General features: G+C 42.0%; 1 long non-coding RNA gene across 1 annotated transcript; it reads right to left on the bottom strand.

Annotated features, from left to right (window-relative positions):
- Window positions 1-424: 424 nt before the first annotated feature.
- Window positions 425-3,371, bottom strand: LOC127972844 (uncharacterized). Its single transcript, XR_008157208.1, has 2 exons — window positions 657-3,371; window positions 425-555 (listed from the first exon to the last, which is right to left on the bottom strand). It is a non-coding gene; the product is annotated as an uncharacterized LOC127972844 (long non-coding RNA).
- Between the last annotated feature and the right edge of the window lie 3,322 nt (window positions 3,372-6,693).

The raw sequence follows: 6,693 nt of genomic DNA, 5'->3' as shown, positions 1-6,693 counted from the left end.
TCTTATTCTCTGATCTAGAGAAACTTCACTGATAATGACTCTCTAATGCCACCTTATGATTGGGAGTAAAATAACCACTCACTTTAAATAAGAAAGTAAAGTAACATCTTTCAAATCCTCTAGAGCAGGGGAGCCCAACCCCCCAGGTGTGTTTGATTAGGGTTGGAGCCAAACTTTGCAGGACGTCGATCGCCAGGAGCAGGGTTGGGCACCCATGCACTAGAGAATGTTGGAACTTTTCAGACCAGTTCCATGGTCCCTCCTTCTTCTTATGTGCATGGAGTGGAGCAGTATGTTCTGAAAAACATGTAATAAAGTGATGATACCACAAAGCGAGACCTAAGAATCGCTCCACTGTATTTTTTGAAGAGAGAGTGTATGGTGTACTGTGGAGTTTGGGCAAAGAGAGATACACACACAGGGCTGAGTATACGAATATCTTTATTGGAGCATTGTGTTCAGATGCATTGTGTGATGTGAAGTTAGCACCCATTGAAGATCTGCTAGGATTGCAGGAAGGAGATCGTGCTGCCAGTTGTGTCGGATGTCGGTTATCTGGAAGAGAAGTGGAAAGATCCAGTGTTAATGAAAGTGTGAGTACACTGAAATATTCGTCGTGTCAACAGTTACTTTGCAAGTGTGGAATATCCATATACCTCTTGTGAGTTGTGACCAGTGTGAGCGGCCCCATCGTAATAGGATTGGTGGGTGAGCCGGGACCAGCAAAAAAAGGAGTCTGGTGCCTTGTCGTGGCTGTGACGTTTCCTCTGGCCGTCTGTTGCATCGGTGCCCCCAACGTCCAGGAACTAATCCCCGGTCCTATGTGGTTTTGACCCTAATTCACTGTGAGCGTGTGGAGTGCAGTGGGTGAGTCCTTTTCTTTGCTGTGTGTACACTTGAAGTCTGCAGTGTCGTGCTGTGTCATGTCGTCAGCAATCACCCTCTAGGCTGGGAGAGAAAATCCTGTGGAGAAGAACGTGCACCGGTGTTGTGAGACGACCGTCTTTTATATACATGCCCGCTCGTGGCTTTGGACCCCTACTCCGCCGAGTGGTGACGTGTCAACAATAGCAAGTAAGGAACAGTGTGCATATTGTGGGGGACGACGACTGAGAGAAGTGTTTGGCTGCTATACGAACATCCAGCTGTGTAGCCCTTGTGTATGAATACCTGTTTGTGGAGTGCTTTCAGAGGTTCGCCCCTGTCTAGATCTCTGGTCCGTTGTCTGGAAGAGAGGAGAGGGAAGCGTTCGAGTCATTCCTGAGGTACATACCCGGTGGCACAAACCTACCTGAAGTCACCCAGCGTGGTGGCACCAGCTGAGGCCGTGGAAGGCCCAACGTGCAGCAACTTCAATCCGTACTCCTGTCCACTCTTGGTCAAAATCGTGAGGTGGTGCATCCTTTTCCATATATTCACTGAAGCTAAGTAAATTTGTGAAGGAACTCTGTCTGTCTGTTACCAGTCCTACAGGTCTGAGCTTGAGGCTCTGAGTCGTCGTGGGAGAGTTTCCACGGTTGGAGGTGACCGTGTTGAGTGTTGGTCTGGGAAGTCTGCCCCGGTGAGGAAGACCACAGTTGTCGTGAAATATACACCCTCTCTAGACTCCTGAGCTGAAAAGTGCTTAAGCCTGACGTCCACCTCTTCGAGGGTCTGTGAGTTGTATCCATTCAGTATTGTCACTGTATACCCACCTGCATGCCCAGAGCAAGCTCCAGTTGCCCCTGTATACCTCTCTGTACGCCTAAAGCTAAGAGCCAGCGTATTGTCCTTGTATACTTACTTGTATGCCCAGAGTCAAGCTCTAGTTGCCCTTGTATACTCACCTGTACGTCCAAAGTAAAGACCCAGTTGTCCTTCTGCATACTTACCTGTACGCTCCGAGTGAAATACCAGTGCGTCGCCCTTGCATACTCACCTGTAAACTCCATCCGTAGGGTTTACCTGGACAAAAATCAAAGTTAAGGATTGTGTATCTTTCTTGCATATTTAACTATACACCGAAGGCCAAGACCCCAATATATTCACCTGCATACTTACCTGTGGACCTTTTAGGTGTTTCCAACCGCGGACCCAGAATCTTGTGGCAAACAGCGTCAGGTACGCACCCCACCCAAATTCATCAGAATTACTTGCCTTCTTTACTCTGCGTGCAGGGACTGGAAGGCCTCCCTTCACACCTTTTTAAATAATTTAAATAAAGTTGTTTTAATTATACTCTCTCTCGTGTGTCTGGTCATTGGGGTGTTCTTGGGACCTCCTCGAGGTGGAAACTAGGGAGGGGCGAGACTCACGACATCTGGGAGTAGAGGAATGGGCTCAGCACACAGCCCTGTGGTACGCCAGTGTTAAGTGTGATGGTAGTGGAGTGGGTGTGGCCTGACTGAACATGCTGAGGCCTTTTGGTCAGAAAGTCCATAATCCAATTGCAGAGGGAGGTGTTAATGTCCAGGTCTCCGAGTTTTGTGGTCAGCTTGGAGGGAATGACAGTGTTAAATGCTGAACTGAAGTCAACAAATAACATCCTAACATACGTGTTGTTATGGTCAAGTTGTGTGAATGCAGAGTGCAGCACTGTGCATACTGCATCCTCTGTGCTCCTATTTTTGCAGTTTTGTCTCTTCTGGTGTGGCAGGAAACATGCTGGTGAAATTTGGGGAGCACTGTTTTTAATTTCTTTTATTTTTTTTATATCTGCCCGGAACGTGTAGCATCCGGCTAGCTCAATAGCATTATTGGGTACGTCGCTGTGTAGCTATGTTTCTGTGAAAACCATGACATTGCAGTCCAAAAGTCTCTTACTGTGGGTGATGCGAAGTCGTAACTCATCCATTTTGTTCACCAGTGACCGCACATTAGCGAGGAAATTGCTGAGACCTCCGCGGTTCCCCCACCTTTGTTTACGATCTCGACGCCGCCTGAGAACACTTCCGCCCGGCTGGGTAGAGTGCGTAGCCTCGGGTGTTCTAGCGATCTCAGGGATGAGTAGAAGATTGGTGATAAAACTGTTGGAAAAGTCCTCACTGATATCCAAAAGCTCCTGTCGGGTGTATGATGTTAAAGCAAAGCTGTTCAGTACGTACAGACCCAAGATGAGCAGGAATAATACTGCAAAATTGCAAAAACTGGAGAGACGCTGAGCCTTGTGATGTGACCATCTCGGTCATAAACAGCGGGTTACAACATCAATGCACAACAAAGAACAAAAGCACAACATGACTAAGACAACCAAAGAGAAGATAGACTAGAAGCACAGCTTGACGCACAGCTACAGATGGCGATCGGCGAGAGTAGACGCTTGCAGTTAGGGGTGGAGTTGAAAATGTAGCCATCAAGCTGGACACTGCTCTCATTAGTAACACTCAAGCGGTGTTTGCATACTTTATCACAGATGAAGTGAATTAAATGCAATATTTGTCAAATACACAGATGTTTCAGAAACATTTTCATGATCAACAGAAACACTTTTTATATAGTGCTTAAGTGTTCCCTATTCTAAAGTGTTACCCTATGTTTTAACTGATAAGTAATGGGAGTCATAAACTTAACAGGCCTTATAAAATACATTCAAATTGATGGAGAAGATTATACAATTGTTTGGGGCAGAAAAAAAGTATATTATGACATAAAAAGTGGCATAAACCCAAACCAATAGCAAGATGCACAAGATGTCTAAAACTTTGAGAGATTTGCAGAGCTTTTTGGCTGAAATGGCAGAAGCTGTCCAGACATCAACAAACTATTCAGCACTTAATGGAGTTGGCCTCTTTGGGAAGTTGATAGAAGGAAGCCACTTCTGAGAAAGGTTAACATTAAGTCATACTGGTAATTTGCTTTTGAACCCTTACACAAAACCTGAAACCTTTTGGCAAAAGAAGAATATGGTCTGATGAGCTGACCTGAAAGCACAGCATTAAGTTTGGTACAAACCAAATGCCCAAAATGGCATAAGACCATCTCTGCATTCAAGCATGGTGATGGCAGTGTGATGCTCTGGGCTAACATTTTCAGCTGAAAGGACTGGAAAACTTGTTTCCATCAAGTGCAACCAGAAGTCAAATTCAGACAAATCGCTAAAGAGAAGATGTCATCTAGTTCTGCAAATCTACACTTAAACCAATGACACATTTTCTTTCTTGACAGTGGCCCAAAGCAGAAAGTACTTTGAAGAAATGTTGGTACTGTCCTGCTCATAGTCCAGACAAAATTCCAGTTGAAAATCCATGGTGTGACCTGATTGTTTCAGTTCACTTACTGTATTTTGCACTGGTTAGAGTTGGATTATCATACAAATAAAAATTGTTCAAAATCTGTTTGCACAAAAATAAAACATAGGCACCCAAGAAAACTGTAAACTTTTAGCAGGATGGCACCATTGTGCAAGACTGGTGTGCTAATGAGTTTGTTGATTGTATGTTTATTCGATAAACACTTTTGAACATCAGATGGTCGGCTGAAGGACTATTTAATCAGGAACAGAATGGCTCAGAGAAAAGAGCTGCTGAGGAGGAAAAACTTCTTAATGTTTTATTATAGTGACCAAATTAGAGTACATTTCCGGTATGAGCTCACTGGAACAAAAACTGGATCGCACCTGTTTTATGTGGTAGTGTCTCCTGGATCCATCATATGTGTGTAATATCTGTGGAAAAACATGCAACTCTGCATTTCCCTGTATATCATCCATCTTCGCCTTTGGTGTAGCTGCATGGACAGACATCCATGTTGTCGAGTTATAGGACTACCATCAGTTTTTTAAGATACTTTGATACACAGAACCATTAGATGGGAGAAATAAAGTACTTTTAAACTTCAGTTGATGGTACTATAATTTTACTTTGCAGTTGCTTTGGTACACCAACTATAAAAAAAACCATAACGATTTGCTGATTTCCAAGATGAGTTAGCTGTTTGCAGAATGCAGTTTTTAACATTCATTGTTGCTGTCCAGTAAGCATAGTGGCCAAATAATTTTTGCTCACACTTAATTTTAAGGTCCAAATCTCACTATTAACAAACCATTTATTATGACTTTTGCCTCAGTAAACTCATAAGTTGCTGCTTATTAATAGTAAGGTAGTTGTTAAGTTTATAGGTATGGGGTGGATTAGGGATGTGGAATATGGTCATGAAGAATATTTTCTTTATAAGTACTCATAAAATGCCAACATGTTAATAATAAGCATGCAAATGTGTAATAGAAGAAGATGAGTATTCCAAGAGAGGAGAGAGTGGATGGCGAGTTATTGTTATCTTTGTTATCTTAGAACAGATTTATTATCACATGTTCTTAATATAATTTCATTATGTGATCTGGAGTGAAATATATTTCTACACATGAAATATCAAAGCAAATAGACATATGATTATGACAATATATTTTCTGTATATGTTTTGTGTGCAGCTCATGATATTTTCTAAAACAATATTGGATGTTTATGACAATAAGCAGTATGGCGTTATTGTATAAAGAGTGCTTGTCTGCCTATTGTAGAATTAAAATCAAGTACAGATCACAAGTTATTACAAGCACTTGATGATGGTTTAAAGTGGGTTTTAAGCAAAAACATTAATAATTAACATATATATACATATATATATTTTGTTGCCTGATGCTTCTTCTGTTTGTATTTTAAGTGTTTTCTTGTAAGCATTATGAATAGTTTGTATTTCTGGCATAGAAACAAACTTTATTATCTAATAAAATCATCTAATGCTGTATATTGAGCAGCGGACAATGTTAAAACCATATACTGTATAAGACGAATATCTAACATTAATTGTTGGTCAGCACCACCTAGCTTGCAGGCATGAATTAGCAGAAGGTGATCGATCATTTTGCGCTCTGTCATCAGTGATTCGCTTTACTTTATTGCATTGTGCTCAGTGTGAAATGGACTTTACATGTTTGTTTTGTTTAATTTTGTTTCAGTCTCCCCATTTCGTTCTGCATGATTTCCGTTGTTAGTTTCTATGGTTTTTGATTAGCTCTAAACCTGTTCTGTTTTTCCCTGATTATGTTCCCTGTGTCCTCAATTCTCTGTCCGGTTTTGTTTGTATTGATGTTTTTTACTGTGTGTTTTCTCCTTTTTTATTCAAGTACTCTTTGGATTATGTTCCTTCATTGTGTGCTTTCTATCTAGCTGTACATTACAGAATACTGGATCAAAAGTGAATAATTTGTGGCATTTCTCTTTGTTTATGTCTTTGTTTTGTTTCTCTCATCCTGGAGGAATATTCCATTGTCCAGCTCCTCCTAGAACAAGGATATTGCTCTCTCTAGGACCAGCCTCAGCGAGCAGCTATTTGTGGAGTGGGTGCTGGAGAATAATGGACTGAATGTTTCCATCTGTCTCACAGAGGAAAGTCATGGCCTAATGATTAGAGAGTTGAACTAACCATTAGATAGTTAGAAGGAAAGCCTTCGCCACACTCCCGCCACTGTGATTGAGTTGAGCCTGTCCTCTGGAGCTTATTATGAGGAACTAAGGGACATAAAAAAAAGGACAGGCAAGGTTATCCCCAATTTACCTGCATCTCCAGCACTCCCAGAATATTCTGTGTTACTGTTGCTTCCATCCCTCTCTGAATCTCCTGAGTCTTCTAGATCTCCAGATTCTCTACTGGTTCAGCCCAGCTCCTGTTTTCCCTTCCCCCTCCATATCCTGTCTCCTCTCCTAACACCAGACAATT

The sequence above is a fragment of the Carassius gibelio genome, chromosome B15 (genome assembly GCF_023724105.1).
Source record: "Carassius gibelio isolate Cgi1373 ecotype wild population from Czech Republic chromosome B15, carGib1.2-hapl.c, whole genome shotgun sequence".
Classification (NCBI taxonomy): Eukaryota; Metazoa; Chordata; class Actinopteri; order Cypriniformes; family Cyprinidae; genus Carassius; species Carassius gibelio.
This window is presented reverse-complemented; position numbering and strand designations above follow the sequence as displayed.